The sequence below is a fragment of the Ranitomeya imitator genome, chromosome 2 (genome assembly GCF_032444005.1).
Source record: "Ranitomeya imitator isolate aRanImi1 chromosome 2, aRanImi1.pri, whole genome shotgun sequence".
NCBI lineage: Eukaryota > Metazoa > Chordata > Amphibia > Anura > Dendrobatidae > Ranitomeya > Ranitomeya imitator.
In genome coordinates this window covers 88402532-88429650 of record NC_091283.1, presented here as the reverse complement: position 1 = coordinate 88429650, position 27119 = coordinate 88402532, and positions in this window count along the sequence as shown.

The window sequence follows — 27119 nt, the reverse complement described above, 5'->3', positions numbered from 1 at the left end:
CTCCCAGTGGTGATGACGATGGGCGAATATGTCCCTTCTCCAGGGATTCCTTCACATAACTGCGCATAGCGGCGTGTTCAGGCACGGATAAATTAAATAATCGACCTTTAGGGAATTTACTACCAGGAATCAAATTGATAGCACAATCACAAACCCTATGCGGAGGTAGGGCATCGGACTTGGGCTCTTCAAATACATCCTGATAATCAGACAAGAACTCTGGGACCTCAGAAGGAGTGGATGACGAAATAGACAAAAATGGAACATCACCATGTACCCCCTGACAACCCCAGCTGGATACCGACATAGAGTTCCAATCCAATACAGGATTATGGGTTTGCAGCCATGGCAACCCCAACACGACCACATCATGCAGATTATGTAGCACCAGAAAGCGAATAACTTCCTGATGTGCAGGAGCCATGCACATGGTCAGCTGGGTCCAGTACTGAGGTTTATTCTTGGCCAAAGGTGTAGCATCAATTCCTCTCAACGGAATAGGACACCGCAAAGGCTCCAAGAAAAACCCACAACGTTTAGCATAATCCAAATCCATCAGATTCAGGGCAGCGCCTGAATCCACGAATGCCATGACAGAATACGATGACAAAGAGCATATCAAGGTAATGGACAGAAGGAATTTGGATTGTACAGTACCAATGACGGCAGACCTATCGAACCGCTTAGTGCGCTTAGGACAATGAGAAATAGCATGAGTGGAATCACCACAGTAGAAACACAGACCATTCAGACGTCTGTGTTCTTGCCGTTCAACTCTGGTCATAGTCCTATCGCACTGCATAGGCTCAGGTTCAGTCTCAGGCAATACCGCCAAATGGTGCACAGATTTACGCTCACGCAAGCGTCGACCGATCTGAATGGCCAAAGACATAGACTCATTCAAACCAGCAGGCATAGGAAAACCCACCATGACATCCTTAAGAGCCTCAGAGAGACCCTTTCTGAACAAAGCTGCCAGCGCAGATTCATTCCACAGAGTGAGTACTGACCACTTCCTAAATTTCTGACAATATACGTCTATATCATCCTGACCCTGGCACAAAGCCAGCAAATTTTTCTCAGCCTGATCCACTGAACTAGGCTCATCGTAAAGTAATCCGAGCGCCAGGAAAAACGCATTGACATTACTCAATGCAGGGTCTCCTGGCGCAAGAGAAAATGCCCAGTCCTGAGGGTCGCCGCGCAAAAAAGAAATAATAATCAAAACCTGTTGAATAGGATTACCAGAAGAATGAGGTTTCAAGGCCAGAAATAGCTTACAATTATTTTTGAAATTAAGAAACTTAGTTCTATCACCAAAAAACAAATCAGGAATAGGAATTCTTGGTTCTAACATAGATTTCTGATCAATAGTATCTTGAATCCTTTGTACATTTATAACGAGATTATCCATTGAAGAGCACAGACCCTGAATATCCATGTCCACACCTGTGTCCTGAAACACCCAAATGTCTAGGGGGGAAAAAAAAAAAAAAAAAAAAAAACTGAACACAGAGCTGAGAGAAAAAAAAAATGATGTCAGAACTTCTTTTTTCCCTCTATTGAGAATCATTAGGTTGGCTCCTAGTACTGTTATGAAGGCAATCCAGTGACACAGTGTGCCAGCAATCAGAGCACATACAGTGATCTGACAATACCCAAAAACAATAGAACGAGCTCTGAGACGTGGAATCTCTGTAGACTGCAACCTGAACCTATCCTAAACACAACTAAAGGTGGCTGTGGATTGCGCCTGACAATACCTATGCAACTCGGCACAGCCTGAGGAGCTGACTAGCCTGAAGATAGAAAAACAAGCCTGACTTGCCTCAGAGAAATACCCCAAAGGAAAAGGCAGCCCCCCACATATAATGACTGTTAGCAAGATGAAAAGACAAACGTAGGGATGAAATAGATTCAGCAAATTGAGGCCCGATATTCTAGATAGAGCGAGGATAGCAAAGAGAACTTTGCAGTCTACAAAAACCCTAAAGCAAAAAACCACGCAAAGGGGGCAAAAAGACCCACCGTGCCGAACTAACGGCACGGTGGTACACCCTTTGCGTCTCAGAGCTTCCAGCAAAACGAAATGACAAGCTGGACAGAAAAAGTAGCAACAAAAGCAAAGAAGCACTTATCTAAGCAGAGCAGCAGGCCACAGGAAAGATCCAGAAGCTCAGATCCAACACTGGAACATTGACTAGGAGCAAGGAAGACAGAATCAGGCGGAGTTAAATAACAAAGAAGCCAACGAGCTCACCAGAACACCTGAGGGAGGAAGCTCAGAAGCTGCAGTGCCACTTGTGACCACAGGAGTGAATTCAGCCACAGAATTCACAACAGCCGGGCGGACGGCGCAATACATGGCGGGCTCCCTGATGACCGACTATTGCGATCGCTGCCGCTTACCTGCCGGATTATCTTGCGCCACTTGGTTGCGGTGGATACAGCGTGTTGTTGTTGTCACGGTTACCGGAATCTCTTTCCAGTGTTACCATGGTCACTTCCGGGTTGATGTAGTATTTAAACTTGTGCCTGGCATCTTCCCACCAAGCCCCCTGAAGAAGGTGTGTTGCCGAAACGCGCGTCGGGGAGGGCGCATGGTCCCAGGGAGGGTTGCTTTGCTCTGCACAATTTGAGGTAAGCGCCGCACCATGGCCATTATTTGTATACCGCTTTGGTTGCGGTGCTGATTTTTGGTTAGCAGAGTTTCAGTTCATACGCTAGTTTGAGTAGTTTATTTATTATGTGATCTCTGTCTTTCCTTAGCACTGCCTGGCATTACTACATATATGAGCCATATGTGGCCGCGGTAGATTTCAGCTCTCTTACAGTTACAGGTTTATATTTGTATGCAGATGCTTTCCCTCCCTGGTGCTGGGTGCCTGTGGTGGTCCACGCATCGGTGAGGCAGATGTGCACACCATGCGGTACTCTCTCCCACCTGTCTCTTTGTTGTGTCACATTTTTATTACCTTAGTGTCAATAAAGTTTTTCTACATTTATCTATACTGACTATTTGGTCGTTTTTCTTGGTCCTTGCGGACCACTTTTCTTGGTAGAAACGAGGCTGCCTATAACCCATAAGATATACTAGCTATTTAATAATAAAATTAGCACACAACAATGAATACAATCAGTCTTTCAGTGCAATGGATGCACACATATTAAAAGATATATATATAAAAATGCATTAGTTCAGGTACGCAAATAGATGAATAGTTCAATGTCATTAGAATGTATAGTGTCGGCAAAAAGCCTCATTACCCGATGATGACAGTCTTCCAATCAAGGGTTACATTCCTGGTGAAAATCCAGACGGAGTCCGAAGTAAGGAAAAGAGGAAGGAAAAAATGTGTGTCTCCTCAGGAGTGTTGTCCCGGCCGGTGACATACACCCCCTAAGCGTCCTCACTAGTGGTGCGCAACAAGGACTGATGCACGCTGAAAACCTGTGGTGCTGCAGACGCCAGACAGGACCTAGTGTGACGTAAAAAGTCACGTGACCACCCAAGGTAGGGAACGCTGTGTGGACCAGTTCCTACGCGTTTCGAAGATCGCGGTCTTCTTCGTCAGGGATGGTCCACTAGCAGCAAGATCTCTCTTATATATCGTTTCTCAGTCCACTTTCAAAAAAAAAAAAAAAAAGGAGAACGAGGCACTTAAGCAGGCAGATGATTTAAGTAAAAGCAAACAGTTCCACCTCGCTGTTTAAGCCAGTCGGCCTCAATGTGTCCAAATTAAAAATCCATCTGCTCTCGGCTCTGGACATTTTTTTAATGCCAGTCCTGTTTTACAATCTCAAGGCCAGTAATTACAGTACCTTTAGCCTGTCCATTATGATGCTCAGCATAATGTTTAGATAATGGGTGCCCACAGAATTTCTTTTTAATGTTTCTAAGATGTTCATTTATTCTTATACTCAATGGGCGTTTCGTGCGCCCCACATATAGCTTCCCACAAGGGCATTTTAAAGAGTAAATCACCCCCTTAGTAAAGGTGATAAAATTGCGGATTTTGACTTCTATCGTACCGTTTGAAATGGTACATTGCTTTGTTAATTTGAGAGATTTACACATTCCGCAGTTGTAACATGGGACAAAACCAGGTTTTTTATTTCCAATAAGAGAGATACAACCTGTTCTTTGGTTATAAATAGGAATTGAGGCAGCAATCACATTACCCAGATTTTGACGGTTAATATATCCGCTTCTTGTTCAAAATCCTGGGGACGTGAGCAATTTTCTATGCAAGCGTGTGAACTGGCTTTTTGGTATATTTAAAAGCCAACTAGGAAGATGGCAACTCTCCCTAGATATATAATTTTTGCAGTCAGTAGGTTTAAAATACGTGCGGGTTTGAATAGTGCCATCTTGAATGAAGACATTTAAATCCAAAAAATTAATCGATTCTTTACTCGTAACAGCAGAGAAATTTAAAAAATATGAGTTACTATTTATTTCTGCTAAGAAATCAGTTAATAAATCTGCACCTCCCGACCAAATGAACACAATGTCGTCGATGAAACGATGCCAGTCTGATTACAGATAAGTTAGACCAACATGGATTGGCATTTTCATTGTGTCGGCTGTTTATTTTTTCTGGGGCACAGTGTAATAGGAATTTTTTCTTGTATATACATTTGTTAAAACCTTAAGGTGCATGATGCAATAGCTGCTTACGTTGTATATACATATATTAAACCCTGAACCACTAACAGGAATAGGTATGATGTAACTGTTGGGGCATTGAAGACGCTTTATGACATCCGGAAAAAAAAACTCTTTGTATACAAAAACTAATAACTGATGTGTTATGATGCCTTTGGAGAGGGAATATAAAGGATAAATGGCGTTATTACTGAATATATTAAAGTACCCCATACTTATTATACTTAAATGGAATACAAAAAGTATGCTTAGATAACACTGGAAATAAGCATGCTATTTTGAATTGGTTTCTGGGTTAGGCTGCAAATGGTTTTCACCGGCGATACTATATCATTGAGACTTCAATGATGTATTGATGAGTGTGGTTTTAATGCTGCCTTAAAGGGACACTGTCACCTGAATTTGGAGGGAACAATCTTCAGCCATGGAGGCGGGGTTTTTGGGTGTTTGATTCACCCTTTCCTTACCCGCTGGCTGCATGCTGGCTGCAATATTGGATTGAAGTTCATTCTCTGTCCTCCATAGTACACGCCTGCGCAAGGTAAGATTGCCTTGTGCAGGCATGTACTATGGAGGACAGAGAATGAACTTCAATCCAATATTGCAGCCAGCATGCAGCCAGCGGGTAAGGAAAGGGTGAATCAAACACCCAAAAACCCCACCTCCATGGCTGAAGATTGTTCCCTCCAAATTCAGTTGACAGTGTCCCTTTAAATATCCTTTTCACTGTGTTTTTTTATATTTTTGAGCTGGAGATCCCTAAGAGGTGTCTCTAATTTTGAATGCAGAAGACTGATGACTTATGATTGCCCAGTTTCTGAGTGCATATTTTTTATTATCTATAACCCAGGAGATTTTTAGGGACATGAGGGAGAGCTGCTGAGGAGCGGGGGTGCCATATTGCGTCCAAGAGGATGCCAACCTCCGCTGACAGGCAGGGATTACTCTAGGGATCTGGTAATCAAGATGTCTCTATTTATGCTCCCAGAATAACAGATTGGTTTTATTCACTGCAGTGGTTTTTTGGTTGGTTTTGCATTTTTTTTTGTCCTACTCCCCCTTTTTTTAGTTATAATCTAGATAAGTCATTGTGTGTTGTATCTCTGTGTAGGGGCATTTTTTGTGAATCCCCTATTGGTGTATATACTAGGGATTTGCTAGGGAGATAAGGGCGAGCCGCCAAGGAGCGGGGGCGCCACATTGCGTCCAAGAGGGTGCCAACCTCCGCAGACAGGTAGGGTTCAGGTAGGGATTATAAGGGTGTAACAGGGATACCCATCCCCCAGCCCACCCATGAGTGTTGTCTATTATAGTGGATTAGTTATTGCTTGGTGTGGTTTGTTTTTAGGTCATTGGTTATTTTTAAGAGCAATTTAATAAAAATTATTTTTATGGTATTAGTTTTTTTTGGTGAGACATTGTTTATACTAATCCAGCAATATAGTGAATATACTTTTTTTCAGCCTGAACAGCTACTGCGGTAACATCCACAGCTGAGGTTGAATGCTCAGGAGCCGCCAACCTTCCCTCCAGCTGCTGGATATACCGCTGCAGTCACTGTTCCTCCGCCATTAATAGCCAGACCCTGGCGCTAGTATAATGTTAGGACTGGCGGAATGCACCAAATAATAATATTGAAGAATATGAGGTGCGTTTGCAGCCCGTGGTCTACTGTGCAGAGACGGTACCTGCTGCTGAGTAATGGCGGATGGACGCTTGCTCACACGTGGGTTAGACCACACCCAGTGTGAATGGAAGTGAACTCTGTTGCTTCACAGAGTCGCCGTAATTACGCTGCACCCTGTTAGCAGTCACAGGGTGCAGCTGAAGGACACTAGTGGGATCCCTATTAATCAGCCCCACTAAACTGGTGATTGGACTCGCTCTGACCCTCGGTGGCTTTTGAGCCTATGTCTGAGGATACCTTGAGTCAGATGCTGAGTCCAAATGGGAATTCCCACCCTACTTTGACTGGCTGTCAGGAAAGCGCACTGATTGCACACGGTGCTGTAAAAACAAGCACTGCAAATCGATACTAAAATGCGTGCTAAGTGTGCAAGTAGCATTGTCGGATGCTAGGTAGCTTCCACCATTCGAGAGCAGTCATCAACACAAGGAATGGGAATGATTAAGGAGCTTTCATCCATCGACAGACTTTCATCTACACACACACACATATCAAGTGTGGCCATGCGAACCTTTTATAGCTGTAGCACTCAAGGACCTTCCTAGTGGTCCAATAGCTGCTACAGGACCTGAGCATGTGACCCCTGACCTCCAATGGGAAGTCGTCCAGAGGGCATGCTCGGTTCAGGAAAAGCAGGACTTAGTCCCTAAAATGCCTGCTTGCTGCTGATCAGTACTGGCTACAAAGGCAGAGCCTGGAAAGGCAGCAGTAACCAAGCGCACAGTATCAGCTTGAGCCAGACGCTGGGACCGACATTTCCGCTGAGCAGGCTCCACTGCTGCTGGAGGCGAATGGGAGACCACAGCAGACATGGTTTGAGATTCCCCCTGTGCAGTGTTGGGAACTCGACTCCTAACACCTTTTTAGGAAATTTTTCATTGCGTTTTTGAGTAGTTTTGTTTACATGCATTTATACAGCATTTTTTACTCTTCTTGGTATGTCACATCTTTGTTGTTGAGATTTTGTAGTACTTGGCTTTGACAAAACGTTGTTGATGCAGTCATGTGCGGATTACATGCACTTTTGACGCATTTCTACTGGCTGACGAATTGCAATAAAAGCACATGTACGTTATTTACTTGAGGGTTTTCCGCATATAATGCAAGTCTATGGGAAAAAAGTTCTAAAATGATTTTTATTGGTACAAGTTTTTTACATGACAAAAGCCTGGCATTTTAACATGTGTGTGAATTTATTTTTATCCTCCCTAGGTTGAAGTCTTAAACACTTTTTGTAGCAACATTGAAGGTAGCTTGTAATTGGGAATGCCAAAATAAAAATATGAACAGTTAAAAGTAAAAAAAAAATGCTGCTTAAACAACAAAGGTGTCTGTATCATTTAATAAATGAATTCCATGCACTCTGCTACTGATTGAATCATAGAATCATAGAATTATAGAATGTTAGAGTTGGAAGAGACCTCAAGGGTCATTGTGTAGAACACTCAATGCAGTGCAGGTTTCAGTAAACCATCTCAGACAAATGTCTGTCCAGTATAGGTTGGGAGACTTTCATTGACACAAAACTTACTACTAGAGTTGGGCAGATGTTGGCGTCCAGCTGGTTCGGGTGAACAGTTAAAAAAGTGTGGGTTCTGGTTGCAGGTGTCTATGAGATGCATCTCTTTTACTAATCTTAAAGTTACATTGTAATTAAACACACAGCAAGAATAAAGTCCTTTATTTAAAATAAAAAAACTACTTTTACTTTTTTTATTTAAACAAACTCTGTTATATCAACCTAACGACCATTTTTTTGAAGCTGAAAGCTGGCGCTGCTTCCTGTCCTGGCCGCACCTTCTACTGTATGAGCGGTCACGTGGGGCCGCTCATTTACAGTAATGAATATGCGGCTCCACCCCTGTGGGAGGTGGAGTCGCATATTCATGATTGTAATCGGAAGGCCCCACGTGACCGCTCATACAGTAGAAGGTGCGGCCAGGACAGGAAGCAGCGCCAGCCAGCGAGGGAGCCGGGTGAGTATTTTCATAACAGCGGGGGGGCGCACAGGGGGTGGAAGGGGGGTGGGGTCATGGATCTTTATTTTAAACACGATTATTCATATCTTCTCTACAGCAAACGCTGATGCAGGGAAGATATGAATCGCGGCTTCAGCACCAGTGGGGGGACAGCACTTACAGTAGCGCTGTCTCCTGCACGGCACACGGACTGCACACGGACAACATCCGTGTGCGGTACGTGTTTTACACGAACCCATTGACTTTAATGGGTCAGTGTAATCCGTGCGCTCCCTGGCATGTCTCCGTGTTTGGCACATGGAGACACAGTCTGCAAAAAATCAATGACATCTGCACAGATGCATTGATTTAACTGTGTCTACGTGTGTCAGTGGCTCCGGTACGTGAGGAAACTGTCACCTCACGTATCGGAGCCACTGACGTGTGTCACCGGCCTTAGCTTGGCTGGATGTTAAAAATGGGGGAATCCTCAAGCCAATTTTATTTAATTATTTATGTAAATAATGTGAAAAATGGCATGGGGACCCCTCTGTTAATTATTTATGTAAATAATGTAAAAAACGGCATGGGGACCCCTCTGTTCTTGATAACTAGCTTTGCTAACGCTGACAGATGAGTATTGCAGCCACAGCTGTCCGATTTGATTGACTGGTTATTAAAAATACAGGATAACCCATGCTGTTCTTTTTTAAATTATTTACTTAATGACGAGGAAAAAGCTAACATATTAAACACCTTCTTCTCCACGGTATTCACGGTGGAAAATGAAATGCTAGGTGAAATCCCAAGAAACAATGAAAACCCTATATTAAGGGTCACCAATCTAACCCAAGAAGAGGTGCGAAACCGGCTAAATAAGATTAAAATAGATAAATCTCCGGGTCCGGATGGCATACACCCACGAGTACTAAGAGAACTAAGTAATGTAATAGATAAACCATTATTTCTTATTTTTAGTGACTCTATAGCGACAGGGTCTGTTCCGCAGGACTGGCGCATAGCAAATGTGGTGCCAATATTCAAAAAGGGCTCTAAAAGTGAACCTGGAAATTATAGGCCAGTAAGTCTAACCTCTATTGTTGGTAAAATATTTGAAGGGTTTCTGAGGGATGTTATTCTGGATTATCTCAATGAGAATAACTGTTTAACTCCATATCAGCATGGGTTTATGAGAAATCGCTCCTGTCAAACCAATCTAATCAGTTTTTATGAAGAGGTAAGCTATAGGCTGGACCACGGTGAGTCATTGGACGTGGTATATCTCGATTTTTCCAAAGCGTTTGATACCGTGCCGCACAAGAGGTTGGTACACAAAATGAGAATGCTTGGTCTGGGGGAAAATGTGTGTAAATGGGTTAGTAACTGGCTTAGTGATAGAAAGCAGAGGGTGGTTATAAATGGTATAGTCTCTAACTGGGTCGCTGTGACCAGTGGGGTACCGCAGGGGTCAGTATTGGGACCTGTTCTCTTCAACATATTCATTAATGATCTGGTAGAAGGTTTACACAGTAAAATATCGATATTTGCAGATGATACAAAACTATGTAAAGCAGTTAATACAAGAGAAGATAGTATTCTGCTACAGATGGATCTGGATAAGTTGGAAACTTGGGCTGAAAGGTGGCAGATGAGGTTTAACAATGATAAATGTAAGGTTATACACATGGGAAGAGGGAATCAATGTCACCATTACACACTGAACGGGAAACCACTGGGTAAATCTGACAGGGAGAAGGACTTGGGGATCCTAGTTAATGATAAACTTACCTGGAGCAGCCAGTGCCAGGCAGCAGCTGCCAAGGCAAACAGGATCATGGGGTGCATTAAAAGAGGTCTGGATACACATGATGAGAGCATTATACTGCCTCTGTACAAATCCCTAGTTAGACCGCACATGGAGTACTGTGTCCAGTTTTGGGCACCGGTGCTCAGGAAGGATATAATGGAACTAGAGAGAGTACAAAGGAGGGCAACAAAATTAATAAAGGGGATGGGAGAACTACAATACCCAGATAGATTAGCGAAATTAGGATTATTTAGTCTAGAAAAAAGACGACTGAGGGGCGATCTAATAACCATGTATAAGTATATAAGGGGACAATACAAATATCTCGCTGAGGATCTGTTTATACCAAGGAAGGTGACGGGCACAAGGGGGCATTCTTTGCGTCTGGAGGAGAGGAGAAGGTTTTTCCACCAACACTGAAGAGGATTCTTTACTGTTAGGGCAGTGAGAATCTGGAATTGCTTGCCTGAGGAGGTGGTGATGGCGAACTCAGTCGAGGGGTTCAAGAGAGGCCTGGATGTCTTCCTGGAGCAGAACAATATTGTATCATACAATTAGGTTCTGTAGAAGGACGTAGATCTGGGTATTTATTATGATGGAATATAGGCTGAACTGGATGGACAAATGTCTTTTTTCGGCCTTACTAACTATGTTACTATGTTACTATGTTACTTAGATTGCAGGTGCTGGCTGAGGAATACTCCCATCAGCTGCCTGCTCTTGCTGTTATTAGTGGCAGCAAGCCTAGGTTGATGGGAGTAATTGTCCCATCAGCCGACGCCAGGGACCAGAGGTCAATTAAACAAATTAAAAGTAATAGCTAATTGTTACAAATGTGGTTCTTACACTTATTTCAGGTTTAATATGAACATAAATCTCATACAGTTTTAATCCCATGTTACCACATTTACATCTCGTAAAATCTAATTTGTCGTTTATATCATCTGTGCATGTGGAAAGTTTTATATATGAAAACCATTCAGACCATTATATGTGGGATTCAGGGAGCACTTTACCCCCTTTACCACCATGGGTTTTTCCATTTTTGCATTTTCCTTTTTTGCTCCTTTTCTTCCCAGAGCCATAACTTTTTTTTGGCCATGTGATGGCTTGATTTTTGCAAGATGAGTTGTACTTTTAAATGACACCATTTATTTTACCATATTGTGTACTAGAAAACCGTAAAAAAAAATGTGCTGAAATTGCAAAAAAGTGCAATTCCTCAATTGATTTTTTTGGCATTTTTTACCATGTTTACTAAATGCTAAAACTGACCAGTCATATTATGATTGTTCATTTCATTATGAGTTCGTTGATACCACGAATGTACAGTACATTTAGGCTGCCATCACACTATCAGTATTTGGTCAGAATTTTACATCAGTATTTGTAAGCCAAAACCAGGAGTGGGTGATAAATGCAGAAGTGGTGCATATGTTTCTATTATACCTTTCCTCTAATTGTTCCACTCCTGGTTTTGGCTACAAATACTGATGTAAAATACTGACCAAATACTGGTAGTGTGACGGCAGCCTTACATGTTGATTTAATTTAAGTGATGTTAAAAATCCAAAGTTTATGGAAAAAAATAAAATGGTGATATTTTGCGAGACCCGTAGCGTCTCAATTTGGGGATCTTGGGCCAAGTGAGGGCTTATTTTATCTGAATCAAGCTGACATTTTTATGGATACCATTTCAGGATAGATATGGTGTTTTGATCACCCATTATTGCATTTTATTGCGACCAAACAACCGTATTTCTTACATTTTTTTCTTGTTGCGCTGCTTAGGAATCAAATTAATTATTTGTATATTTTGATAGATCTGGTGTTTCTGAGCATGGCAATACTAAATATATGCATTTTTTATTTTTTTAATTGTTTTATTTTAAGTGGAGCAAAAGGAGGGTGATTTGAACTTTTATTTTTTTTTAAATGTTTTTAATATTTTTAAAAACTTTTTTTACTTTTTGTATGCCTCAATAGTCTCCTTATAGGCTTAAAGCTGCAATAATCTGATCAGTTGTGGAACCAATCGCAGGGCTGAAGCCCTGATATGTGTTGCAAAAATGCTCATCTTCCATGAGAGCCAACCCATCAATGCCCCACGGTCATGTGACAGGACATATTGTGCGGAGCTAATGACGTGCATCTGGTTTGCGCTAGTTTAATGCTACTGTCAGAGATTGACAGTGGCAGTTTAGATGTTAACAGCTATGTGTGGATCACAATCAGATCAGCTGCCATGTGCTGGAAAATGTGCAAGCTCTGCGCTGAAGCCCACACCAAAGAGGAGACAGCAACTGATGACATACCTATACGTTATAGGTCATAAAGGGGTTAAGTCAATTTTATTAGGGAAAAGATCTACTAGATTGGTTGAACACATTCACGATGTGCATCTTTTAGACCCTGATATTATGCAATTTGCTAGACTTAAAAGAACCCATCTACCTGACCAGGGAGGTAATCTAAATAGGTTATTATTACGCATAGAGGCAAAAAGGATTATACGGTCCAATGCACATAGTCCCCTTGGTTTTAAGGACATGAGACACATGTCAATGCTTATATGAATGTTTGTCAACCTGTCGTTTTTTTTTGTTATTTTAATTTTGCTATTGCTGTATACCCATTGAGGCGTCAGCTGGACCCGAAATAACCTTAGTCCTATCTGTGACCTGCTTCACTGCATCCATGTTTTAAACTGTTATAATAAAGAGTTTTATGGGACACAAGAGTGCCAGATGAACATCTGTTCCTATGATTGCTTTCTCTAGCTGTGCATCATCATTAACTTAGTAATGTCACCTTGTCACCACTGTGGTGATTTTATCACAATTTTATGGTAGGGGCTGCAAAAGGAGTATCTCTCTGTCTCTATTCTCCCAGAGCTCAAAACACTAAAATGGATTTCTGGGAGAAGTCCATGTTCGGAGTTCAGCATCAGACACCAGGTGTTCAGTACGAACCCCGAACTTTACAGTTCAGGTGCACTCATCTCTATACTATATAAAGTTGGGGAAATAAGTATTTAATCCCTTGCTGATTTTGTACGTTTGCCCACTGACAAAGACACGAACAGTCTATAATTTTAAGGGTAGGTTAATTTTAACATTGAGAGATAGAATATGAAAAATAAAATCCAGAAAATCACATTGTATAAATTATATAATTTTATTTGCATTTTGCAGTGAGAAATAAGTATTTGGTCCCTCTGGCGAACAAGACTTAATACTTGGTGGGAAAACTCTAGTTGGGAAGCACAACAGTCAAACATTTTTTGTAGTTGATGATGAGGTTTGCACACGTGTCAGAAGGAATTTTGGTCCACTCCTCTTTGCAGATCATCTCTAAATCATTACAATTTTCAGTCTGTCACTTGGAAACTCAGAGCTTCAACTCCCTCCATAGGTTTTCTATGAGATTAAGGTCTGGAGACTGGCTAGGCCACTTCATGACCTTAATGTGCTTCTTTTGAGCCACTCCTTTGTTGCCTTGGCTGTATATTTTGGGTCACTGTCTTGCTGGAAGACCCAGCCGCGACCCTTTTTTAATGTCCTGGTGGAGGGAAAGTTGTTGTCACTCAGGATTTAACAGTACATGGCTCCATCCATTCTCCCATTGATGCAGTGAACTAGTCCTGTGCCCTTAGCAGAGAAACACCCCCAAAACATTATGTTTCCACCTCCATGCTTGACAGTGGGGACAGTGTTCTTTGGGTCACAGGCAGCATTTCTCTTACTCCAAACATAGCGAGTTCAGTTAATGCCAAAGACCGCAATTTTTGTCTCATCCGACGACAGCACCTTTTCCCAATCACTCTCAGAATCATCCAGGTGTTCATTGGCAATCTTCAAACCAGCCTGCTCTTGTGCCTTCTGAAGCAAGGGGACCTTGAGGGCAGTGCAGGATATTAAACCTTTATGGCATAATGTGCTACCAATGGTCTTTTTGGTGACTGTGGTCCCAGCTACCTTGAGATCATTAAGAAGTTCCACCCATGTAGTTTTAGGTTGATCTCTCCCCTTCCTCATGATCAAGGATAACCCTCGACGTGAGATTTTGCATTGTGCCCCAGATCGATGTCGATTGACAGTCATTTTGCATTTCTTCATTTTTTTCTATTGCACCAACAGTTGTCTCCTTCTCACCCAGTGTCTTACTTATGCTTTTGTAGCCGATTCCAGCTTTGTGCAGGTCGATTAACTTGTGCCTGACATCCATAGGAAGCTCTTCGGTCTTTCTCATGTTTTGGAGGCTAGAGTCCGACTGATTAATTGAGTCTGAGAACAGGAGTCTTTTTCAAAGTTCACTGTGTAAGACATTTGCTTTTAATGCAGGTAACGAGTTGATTAGGAGCATCTAACTGGTCTGTATGGAGCCAGAACTCTTAATAGTTGGTAGGGAATTAAATACTTATTTCAGACGTAATACTCACTGCAAAATGTAAATAAATTTATATAATTTATACACAGGAAAGATATATATCTTTGTACCGTATTAGCCAGTAGATAGAAAAATATTTAGAATTGAGAGGACTCCCAATTCAAAATATTTCTCTACAATTTATGCAATGTGATTTTCTGAATTTTATTTTTGATATTCTATCTCTCAATGTTAAAATTAATTTACCCTTAAAATTATAGACCGTTCATGTCTTTGTCATTGGGCAAACTTGCAAAATCAGCAAGGGATAAAATACTTATTTGCCCCACTGTATCAAAATATCCATATCTGACTGCCCAATTGTTGTGAATTTGGACTTGCCAGGTATTTTGCTAGCACGTTGCACTATTGCATTGATTTTTCTTTTGGACAACCTGAGTTCCTATTTTAGAAAAGATGTGAGTTGACACATCTGTATACACATTCTTTATATAAAAAGTCATAAAGAAAAAGACCTTGGGATTTTATGTTTTTGCATTTTTGTTTTTTGCTCCCCTTCTTCAAAGAGCCATAACTTTTTATTTTTCAGGCAATATGGCCGTGTGAGAGCTTGTTTTTTGCAGAACGACTTGTACTTTTGAAAGACACAATTGATTTTACCATATAATGTTTATAACACAATATGAAGTGTGTTGAATTTGCAAAAAAAATGTTGTTTTGTTTTGTTCTTACTATGTTCACAAAATTTTTAACATGACCATTATGATTGTCCAGGTCATTACGAGTCTGGTAATTCCAAATATGTATAGGTTATTATTTATTTATTTGGTGAAAAAAAATTCCAAAGTTTGTAAAAAAAATTGGCTCTATTTTTGGGATCTGGGAGCTGGGTGAGGGCTTATTTTTTGCAAGACAAGCTGACATTTTTATTTATACCATTGTTAGATACAATTTCTTGATAGCATGTTATTGAATTTTATTGCAATGTAGTGGCAACCAAAAAAATGTCATTCTGGCATTTTTCTTTTCTAATTACACAATTTACTGATCGGATTAATTCATTTTATATTGTGATAGATTGCTGAACTCAGCAATACCAATTATGTGCATTTTTCATTTTATTTTCTTATTTTGAATGGGGCAAAAGAGGGATAATTTGAACTTTTATATATTTCTAATTTTCAAAGCATTCTATTTTACACTTTTTATTTGCTTCAATTGCCTTCTTAGGAGACTTCAAGCTGTGATCATCTGATTGCTTGTGCTTGACATAGCAGGACTTCAGCTCTGCTATGTGTTGAAGAAATGATCATCTCCTATGAACATCGGCGACCCATCGGTGACCCATCGGCGACCCACGATCATGTGACAGGGAAGCCAATGGGTGGGGTTTGACAGCTTCTGGTAAGCGCGAGTTAAATGCCGCTGTCAAAGGCTGACATCAACATTTAATATGTTAACAGCCGCGGATGGACCGTGATTCGACCCTCGGCTGTTAGGGGCGCATGACAGCTGATCAAATCAGTTGTCATGTGCGTGAAAAGATTTGGGCTTAGTGCCAGAGCCAGCATCAAAGGGAGGGAGGCAACCTATGAATCACCTATGCATCATAGGTTGTAAAAGGGTTAATTGGTTGTAATTAGAAATTAGGAAATCCAGGATATCAAAATAACATTTTAGTTTAAAGGGAACCTGTCACCTGAATTTGGCGGGACTGGTTTTGGGTCATATGGGCGGAGTTTTTGGGTGTTTGATTCACCCTTTCCTTACCCGCTGGCTGCATGCTGGCTGCAATATTGGATTGAAGTTCATTCTCTGTCCTCCATAGGACACGCCTGTGCAAGGCAAGATTGCTTTGTGCAGGCGTGTACTATGGAGGACAGAGAATGAACTTCAATCCAATATTGCAGCCAGCATGCAGCCAGCGGGTAAGGAAAGGGTGAATCAAACACCTGAAAACTCCGCCTATATGACCCAAAACCAGTCCCGCCAAATTCAGGTGACAGAGTCCCTTTAAGAAAGCAGCTTGTAGAAAAGAGGTTTCGCACTACAATCTTGTCTTGTATAAGCTGATTACTTGCTCTAAGACAAAAAATATTGCAGTATTCACTGGCCCATAACATTTTTAAATATTGATTTCAAATATTCTGAATTATTTACCACTAAACTAATCAGCTCTATTTCATAAAGATTTCATAGCATATCTTTTGCTGAAACAAAGAATATTTTATCCTTGCGGTAACAATTAGCCAACAGTAGCTCAACTAAATATGAGTTGAAAATTTCAACTTCAGGATACATAATGGTTATTAATATTAATATCATTTTAGGAGAAAACGTTATTATTTCTTTTTTTGATTATTTTTTAAAACTAAGAATCAGTTTGCTTTGTGCATTATTTCTTTTTAATTTAACTGCGTTGGGAGAACTCCCAGGAGCGTATTATTCCCTTATTCCCATTTTAGGTATCGATATAGCAGAGCAAAAAGGAAGAACACCTATTACTCTAGAGAAATGACTTGACCTTCGGCCAGATAACCCTGTGAAACTCAAGAAGATCACTCTTGCATTTGTCACTGAGCTAAAACATCTCCTGTCCAACTTTAGCTATGAGAAGGAGACTGTGAGACAGTCCCCAAAGAAATCGCTTCCTGTCATTGTCCTCCTGGTTGTAACTATGTATATTGTTTCTGTTTCTGATTTGCATCAGGATCAAAATATTGTCTGCTCAACTGCTCGGAAGTCAGGCTTGACATCATGAACTCAGCCGGAGACAGGGTGTTAAGGATATTAGACAAATTTAGTACTTTACCCCAGACCCAATATGCATTGTGTATAAATATATAAAAAAGCATTGTACTTGATGTAAATTTCTGCTTTTATTGCCTTCTGAAATTCCGTTTGTGTGCATATTGACACTTTAGGTATGAATGCGGAACTAACTATACATGGACATGCTCCGGTCAGTCCAAATCAAGAGTTTTCATGTGATGGTGTTCATGCATTTACGGCTGGTAGTTAACTCCAATTGCACACGTGCCAATGATCTGCAGGTGCTTTATGCATCAGTTAGAATACATGCTATTTTAGCTTAAAGGAAACCTGTCAGCAGGATTGTGCTGAGTAACCTAAAGACAGTGTCAGGTTGATGCTGTCATACTGACTAAAATGATACCTTGGTTGATGAAATCTGTTTTGGGTTGTTGTTTAATCTTTATTTTAAGTTTTATGAGATTCTCATGCTGCAAGATTTTTTTCTATTAATACATGTATATCACCATTAAAATAATAACATGGACGTTATACATACGATCATGCTACAGAGCAGGCGCTGACACTGGCGCTTGTCTGCTGAATGTGAATTAAAAAAACAAACATATTATATTCAGTATGTAAATTAGGGGGCAGGTCACTGAAGGATCAGTGACCTGTCATAAGCAATACAGATGAATATGCAAGCAGAGCACCACATGAAGTAAATAAAAATTAATGTCCCATGGAGGTCTGGATTTGTAAAGATACTCAAAATCAAACTAGAAAATCAAATTACAGGCACATCCAACTTCATTGAAAATTCCTCAAGACAAGGAAATGATGCTCAGAAGTGTGTGGCTTCCATGTGCCTGTATGACCTTCCTACAACTCCCGGGCATGCTCCTGATGAGACAGTGGATGTTGTTCTGAACAATCTCCCAGACCTGGATTAAAGCATCAGTCAACTCCTGGACAGTCTATGATGCAATGCAGTATTGGTGGATGGAACGAGACATGATGTCCCAGATGTGCTCAATTGGATTAAGTTCTGGGGAATGGGCAGGCCAGTCCATAGCATCAATACCTTCATCATGCAGGAACTACTGACACACTTCAGCCACATGAGGTCTAGCATTATCATACATCAGATGGAACCCAAGGCTCACTACATCTACATATCTCACAATGGGTCTGATGATCTAGCCCTGGTATCTAATGGCAGTCATGGTACCTCTGGCTAGCACATGGAGGGTTGCATGCCCCTCCAAAGATGTGCCTCCCCACACCATTACTGACCCACTGCCAAAACAGTCATGCTGGAGGATGTTGCAGGCAGCAGAATGCTCTTCGCAGTATCTCCAGACTCTGTCACTTCTGTCATATGTGCTCACTGTGAACCTGCTCTCATCCATGAAGAGCACAGGGCGCCAAAGTCGAATCAGCTAATCTTGTTGTTGTCTGGCAAAAGTCAATCACCCTGCATGGTGTTATTCTGTAAGCACAACACCCACTTGTTGATGTTGGACCCCAATACCACCCTCATGGAGTCTGTTTCTGACAGTTTGAGCAGACACATGGATGTTAGTGGCCTTCTGGAGGTGATTTTGCAGGGCTCTTGCACTGCTCTTCCAAAACAACAGCCAAAAAGAATAGAATAGACAGAGTCTGTGGACATTCCTTGCAGAACCACTCCTTTATTGAGGTTGTTTTGCTGATTGCCTATCATTTCTACCTGTTGTCTGTTCCATTTGCACAGCAACAAGAGAATTTAATTCACAATTGGTGCTGCTTCATAACTGGACAGGTTGATTTCACAGAAGTGTGATTTACTAGGAGTTACATTGTGTTGTTTAGGTGTTCCCTTTATTGTTTTTAGCAGTGTAAAGCTATATATAAGTAATAATAATAATCTTTATTTTTATATAGCGCTAACATATTCCACAGCGTTTTACACACATTATCATCGCTGTCCCCGTTGAAGCTCACAATCTAAATTTCCTATCAGTATGTCTTTGGAATGTGGGAGGAAACCGGAGAACCCAGAGGAAACCTATGCAAACACGGAGAGAACATAAAAACTCTTTGCAGATGTAGTCCTTGGTGGGGTTTGAACCCAGAACTCCAGCGCTGCAATGCTAACCAATGTGCCTCCGTGCCTTGCGAGAGTATTCAGCCTCTTTGAACGTTTCAACCTTTTCCCACATATCATACTTCAAACATATAGATACTAAATGTAAATTTTTGGTGAACAATCAACAACAAGTGGAACACAATTGTGAAGTTGAACGACATTTATTGGTTAATTTAAATTTTTGTGGAAAATCAAACACTGAAAAGTGGGGCGTGCAATATTATTTGGCTCCTTTACTTTCAGTGCAGCAAACTCACTCCAGAAGTTCATTGCGGATCACCGAATGATCCAGTGTTGTCATAAATGCATAATGATGATAAATATAATCCACCTGTGTGTAATCAAGTCTCCATGTAAATGCACCTGCTCTGTGATAGACTCAGGGTTCTGTTTGAAGCACAGAGAGCATCATGAAGACCAAGGAACACAACATGCAGGTCTGTGATACTGTTGTGGAGAAGTTTAAAGCTGGATTTGGATACAAAATGATTTCCAAAATGTTAAACATCCCAAAGAGCACTGTTCAAGTGATCATATTGAAATGGAAGGAGAAGACTGATCAGAGATGGAAACAGGAACACATGGGCTACTTGCACAGTGAACAAGTCTGTATGATCATGTTCACACACCACCAAGAAACCTGAAGACACAAAAGAGAATAGTAAAACCAAAAACACTCAGTTTGAAAAAATGTTGCAGTAATCCGCAAGTGCTAGTAAAAGATGTAAAAAACAGGGTATTTGGTTGATACGTTTTTTGCAAAAAATGTATACTAAGCTGCTCTACCAATCTTCACGGTATACCCTTATCAGAGCAGTCCTAACTAATGTATGCAATCCCTATCTGATGTATTTAAAAACCTGATCATCTGTATATAACCTGTGTGAACAGGGTTCAGAGAGGAAAAAATCCATGTGTGCATACAGGGTAGAACAGCTTTTGTGCAGATAGCCCAAGAGGAGTGGTGGAACTCCCCAGTCTTGTAGACACAAGAGAACAATTATGGAAACAGGAACACATGGGCTACTTGCACAGTGAACAAGTCTGTATGATCATGTTCACACACCACCAAGAAACCTGAAGACACAAAAGAGAATAGTAAAACCAAAAACACTCAGTTTGAAAAAATGTTGCAGTAATCCGCAAGTGCTAGTAAAAGATGTAAAAAACAGGGTATTTGGTTGATACGTTTTTTGCAAAAAATGTATACTAAGCTGCTCTACCAATCTTCACGGTATACCCTTATCAGAGCAGTCCTAACTAATGTATGCAATCCCTATCTGATGTATTTAAAAACCTGATCATCTGTATATAACCTGTGTGAACAGGGTTCAGAGAGGAAAAAATCCATGTGTGCATACAGGGTAGAACAGCTTTTGTGCAGATAGCCCAAGAGGAGTGGTGGAACTCCCCAGTCTTGTAGACACAAGAGAACAATTATGGAAACTGGAACACATGGTCTACTTGCACAGTGAACAAGTCTGTATGATCATGTTCACACACCACCAAGAAACCTGAAGACACAAAAGAGAATAGTAAAACCAAAAACACTCAGTTTGAAAAAATGTTGCAGTAATCCGCAAGTGCTAGTAAAAGATGTAAAAAACAGGGTATTTGGTTGATACGTTTTTTGCAAAAAATGTATACTAAGCTGCTCTACCAATCTTCACGGTATACCCTTATCAGAGCAGTCCTAACTAATGTATGCAATCCCTATCTGATGTATTTAAAAACCTGATCATCTGTATATAACCTGTGTGAACAGGGTTCAGAGAGGAAAAAATCCATGTGTGCATACAGGGTAGAACAGCTTTTGTGCAGATAGCCCAAGAGGAGTGGTGGAACTCCCCAGTCTTGTAGACACAAGAGAACAATTATGGAAACAGGAACACATGGGCTACTTGCACAGTGAACAAGTCTGTATGATCATGTTCACACACCACCAAGAAACCTGAAGACACAAAAGAGAATAGTAAAACCAAAAACACTCAGTTTGAAAAAATGTTGCAGTAATCCGCAAGTGCTAGTAAAAGATGTAAAAAACAGGGTATTTGGTTGATACGTTTTTTGCAAAAAATGTATACTAAGCTGCTCTACCAATCTTCACGGTATACCCTTATCAGAGCAGTCCTAACTAATGTATGCAATCCCTATCTGATGTATTTAAAAACCTGATCATCTGTATATAACCTGTGTGAACAGGGTTCAGAGAGGAAAAAATCCATGTGTGCATACAGGGTAGAACAGCTTTTGTGCAGATAGCCCAAGAGGAACTCCCCAGTCTTGTAGACACAAGAGAACAATTATGGAAACAGGAACACATGGGCTACTTGCACAGTGAACAAGTCTGTATGATCATGTTCACACACCACCAAGAAACCTGAAGACACAAAAGAGAATAGTAAAACCAAAAACACTCAGTTTGAAAAAATGTTGCAGTAATCCGCAAGTGCTAGTAAAAGATGTAAAAAACAGGGTATTTGGTTGATACGTTTTTTGCAAAAAATGTATACTAAGCTGCTCTACCAATCTTCACGGTATACCCTTATCAGAGCAGTCCTAACTAATGTATGCAATCCCTATCTGATGTATTTAAAAACCTGATCATCTGTATATAACCTGTGTGAACAGGGTTCAGAGAGGAAAAAATCCATGTGTGCATACAGGGTAGAACAGCTTTTGTGCAGATAGCCCAAGAGGAGTGGTGGAACTCCCCAGTCTTGTAGACACAAGAGAACAATTATGGAAACAGGAACACATGGGCTACTTGCACAGTGAACAAGTCTGTATGATCATGTTCACACACCACCAAGAAACCTGAAGACACAAAAGAGAATAGTAAAACCAAAAACACTCAGTTTGAAAAAATGTTGCAGTAATCCGCAAGTGCTAGTAAAAGATGTAAAAAACAGGGTATTTGGTTGATACGTTTTTTGCAAAAAATGTATACTAAGCTGCTCTACCAATCTTCACGGTATACCCTTATCAGAGCAGTCCTAACTAATGTATGCAATCCCTATCTGATGTATTTAAAAACCTGATCATCTGTATATAACCTGTGTGAACAGGGTTCAGAGAGGAAAAAATCCATGTGTGCATACAGGGTAGAACAGCTTTTGTGCAGATAGCCCAAGAGGAGTGGTGGAACTCCCCAGTCTTGTAGACACAAGAGAACAATTATGGAAACAGGAACACATGGGCTACTTGCACAGTGAACAAGTCTGTATGATCATGTTCACACACCACCAAGAAACCTGAAGACACAAAAGAGAATAGTAAAACCAAAAACACTCAGTTTGAAAAAATGTTGCAGTAATCCGCAAGTGCTAGTAAAAGATGTAAAAAACAGGGTATTTGGTTGATACGTTTTTTGCAAAAAATGTATACTAAGCTGCTCTACCAATCTTCACGGTATACCCTTATCAGAGCAGTCCTAACTAATGTATGCAATCCCTATCTGATGTATTTAAAAACCTGATCATCTGTATATAACCTGTGTGAACAGGGTTCAGAGAGGAAAAAATCCATGTGTGCATACAGGGTAGAACAGCTTTTGTGCAGATAGCCCAAGAGGAGTGGTGGAACTCCCCAGTCTTGTAGACACAAGAGAACAATTATGGAAACAGGAACACATGGGCTACTTGCACAGTGAACAAGTCTGTATGATCATGTTCACACACCACCAAGAAACCTGAAGACACAAAAGAGAATAGTAAAACCAAAAACACTCAGTTTGAAAAAATGTTGCAGTAATCCGCAAGTGCTAGTAAAAGATGTAAAAAACAGGGTATTTGGTTGATACGTTTTTTGCAAAAAATGTACACTAAGCTGCTCTACCAATCTTCACGGTATACCCTTATCAGAGCAGTCCTAACTAATGTATGCAATCCCTATCTGATGTATTTAAAAACCTGATCATCTGTATATAACCTGTGTGAACAGGGTTCAGAGAGGAAAAAATCCATGTGTGCATACAGGGTAGAACAGCTTTTGTGCAGATAGCCCAAGAGGAGTGGTGGAACTCCCCAGTCTTGTAGACACAAGAGAACAATTATGGAAACAGGAACACATGGGCTACTTGCACAGTGAACAAGTCTGTATGATCATGTTCACACACCACCAAGAAACCTGAAGACACAAAAGAGAATAGTAAAACCAAAAACACTCAGTTTGAAAAAATGTTGCAGTAATCCGCAAGTGCTAGTAAAAGATGTAAAAAACAGGGTATTTGGTTGATACGTTTTTTGCAAAAAATGTATACTAAGCTGCTCTACCAATCTTCACGGTATACCCTTATCAGAGCAGTCCTAACTAATGTATGCAATCCCTATCTGATGTATTTAAAAACCTGATCATCTGTATATAACCTGTGTGAACAGGGTTCAGAGAGGAAAAAATCCATGTGTGCATACAGGGTAGAACAGCTTTTGTGCAGATAGCCCAAGAGGAGTGGTGGAACTCCCCAGTCTTGTAGACACAAGAGAACAATTATGGAAACAGGAACACATGGGCTACTTGCACAGTGAACAAGTCTGTATGATCATGTTCACACACCACCAAGAAACCTGAAGACACAAAAGAGAATAGTAAAACCAAAAACACTCAGTTTGAAAAAATGTTGCAGTAATCCGCAAGTGCTAGTAAAAGATGTAAAAAACAGGGTATTTGGTTGATACGTTTTTTGCAAAAAATGTATACTAAGCTGCTCTACCAATCTTCACGGTATACCCTTATCAGAGCAGTCCTAACTAATGTATGCAATCCCTATCTGATGTATTTAAAAACCTGATCATCTGTATATAACCTGTGTGAACAGGGTTCAGAGAGGAAAAAATCCATGTGTGCATACAGGGTAGAACAGCTTTTGTGCAGATAGCCCTCTTGGGCTCTTGGGCTATCTGCACAAAAGCTGTTCTACCCTGTATGCACACATGGATTTTTTCCTCTCTGAACCCTGTTCACACAGGTTATATACAGATGATCAGGTTTTTAAATACATCAGATAGGGATTGCATACATTAGTTAGGACTGCTCTGATAAGGGTATACCGTGAAGATTGGTAGAGCAGCTTAGTATACATTTTTTGCAAAAAACGTATCAACCAAATACCCTGTTTTTTACATCTTTTACTAGCACTTGCGGATTACTGCAACATTTTTTCAAACTGAGTGTTTTTGGTTTTACTATTCTCTTTTGTGTCTTCAGGTTTCTTGGTGGTGTGTGAACATGATCATACAGACTTGTTCACTGTGCAAGTAGCCCATGTGTTCCTGTTTCCATAATTGTTCTCTTGTGTCTACAAGACTGGGGAGTTCCACCACTCCTCTTGGGCTATCTGCACAAAAGCTGTTCTACCCTGTATGCACACATGGATTTTTTCCTCTCTGAACCCTGTTCACACAGGTTATATACAGATGATCAGGTTTTTAAATACATCAGATAGGGATTGCATACATTAGTTAGGACTGCTCTGATAAGGGTATACCGTGAAGATTGGTAGAGCAGCTTAGTATACATTTTTTGCAAAAAACGTATCAACCAAATACCCTGTTTTTTACATCTTTTACTAGCACTTGCGGATTACTGCAACATTTTTTCAAACTGAGTGTTTTTGGTTTTACTATTCTCTTTTGTGTCTTCAGGTTTCTTGGTGGTGTGTGAACATGATCATACAGACTTGTTCACTGTGCAAGTAGCCCATGTGTTCCTGTTTCCATAATTGTTCTCTTGTGTCTACAAGACTGGGGAGTTCCACCACTCCTCTTGGGCTATCTGCACAAAAGCTGTTCTACCCTGTATGCACACATGGATTTTTTCCTCTCTGAACCCTGTTCACACAGGTTATATACAGATGATCAGGTTTTTAAATACATCAGATAGGGATTGCATACATTAGTTAGGACTGCTCTGATAAGGGTATACCGTGAAGATTGGTAGAGCAGCTTAGTATACATTTTTTGCAAAAAACGTATCAACCAAATACCCTGTTTTTTACATCTTTTACTAGCACTTGCGGATTACTGCAACATTTTTTCAAACTGAGTGTTTTTGGTTTTACTATTCTCTTTTGTGTCTTCAGGTTTCTTGGTGGTGTGTGAACATGATCATACAGACTTGTTCACTGTGCAAGTAGCCCATGTGTTCCTGTTTCCATAATTGTTCTCTTGTGTCTACAAGACTGGGGAGTTCCACCACTCCTCTTGGGCTATCTGCACAAAAGCTGTTCTACCCTGTATGCACACATGGATTTTTTCCTCTCTGAACCCTGTTCACACAGGTTATATACAGATGATCAGGTTTTTAAATACATCAGATAGGGATTGCATACATTAGTTAGGACTGCTCTGATAAGGGTATACCGTGAAGATTGGTAGAGCAGCTTAGTATACATTTTTTGCAAAAAACGTATCAACCAAATACCCTGTTTTTTACATCTTTTACTAGCACTTGCGGATTACTGCAACATTTTTTCAAACTGAGTGTTTTTGGTTTTACTATTCTCTTTTGTGTCTTCAGGTTTCTTGGTGGTGTGTGAACATGATCATACAGACTTGTTCACTGTGCAAGTAGCCCATGTGTTCCTGTTTCCATAATTGTTCTCTTGTGTCTACAAGACTGGGGAGTTCCACCACTCCTCTTGGGCTATCTGCACAAAAGCTGTTCTACCCTGTATGCACACATGGATTTTTTCCTCTCTGAACCCTGTTCACACAGGTTATATACAGATGATCAGGTTTTTAAATACATCAGATAGGGATTGCATACATTAGTTAGGACTGCTCTGATAAGGGTATACCGTGAAGATTGGTAGAGCAGCTTAGTATACATTTTTTGCAAAAAACGTATCAACCAAATACCCTGTTTTTTACATCTTTTACTAGCACTTGCGGATTACTGCAACATTTTTTCAAACTGAGTGTTTTTGGTTTTACTATTCTCTTTTGTGTCTTCAGGTTTCTTGGTGGTGTGTGAACATGATCATACAGACTTGTTCACTGTGCAAGTAGCCCATGTGTTCCTGTTTCCATAATTGTTCTCTTGTGTCTACAAGACTGGGGAGTTCCACCACTCCTCTTGGGCTATCTGCACAAAAGCTGTTCTACCCTGTATGCACACATGGATTTTTTCCTCTCTGAACCCTGTTCACACAGGTTATATACAGATGATCAGGTTTTTAAATACATCAGATAGGGATTGCATACATTAGTTAGGACTGCTCTGATAAGGGTATACCGTGAAGATTGGTAGAGCAGCTTAGTATACATTTTTTGCAAAAAACGTATCAACCAAATACCCTGTTTTTTACATCTTTTACTAGCACTTGCGGATTACTGCAACATTTTTTCAAACTGAGTGTTTTTGGTTTTACTATTCTCTTTTGTGTCTTCAGGTTTCTTGGTGGTGTGTGAACATGATCATACAGACTTGTTCACTGTGCAAGTAGCCCATGTGTTCCTGTTTCCATAATTGTTCTCTTGTGTCTACAAGACTGGGGAGTTCCACCACTCCTCTTGGGCTATCTGCACAAAAGCTGTTCTACCCTGTATGCACACATGGATTTTTTCCTCTCTGAACCCTGTTCACACAGGTTATATACAGATGATCAGGTTTTTAAATACATCAGATAGGGATTGCATACATTAGTTAGGACTGCTCTGATAAGGGTATACCGTGAAGATTGGTAGAGCAGCTTAGTATACATTTTTTGCAAAAAACGTATCAAC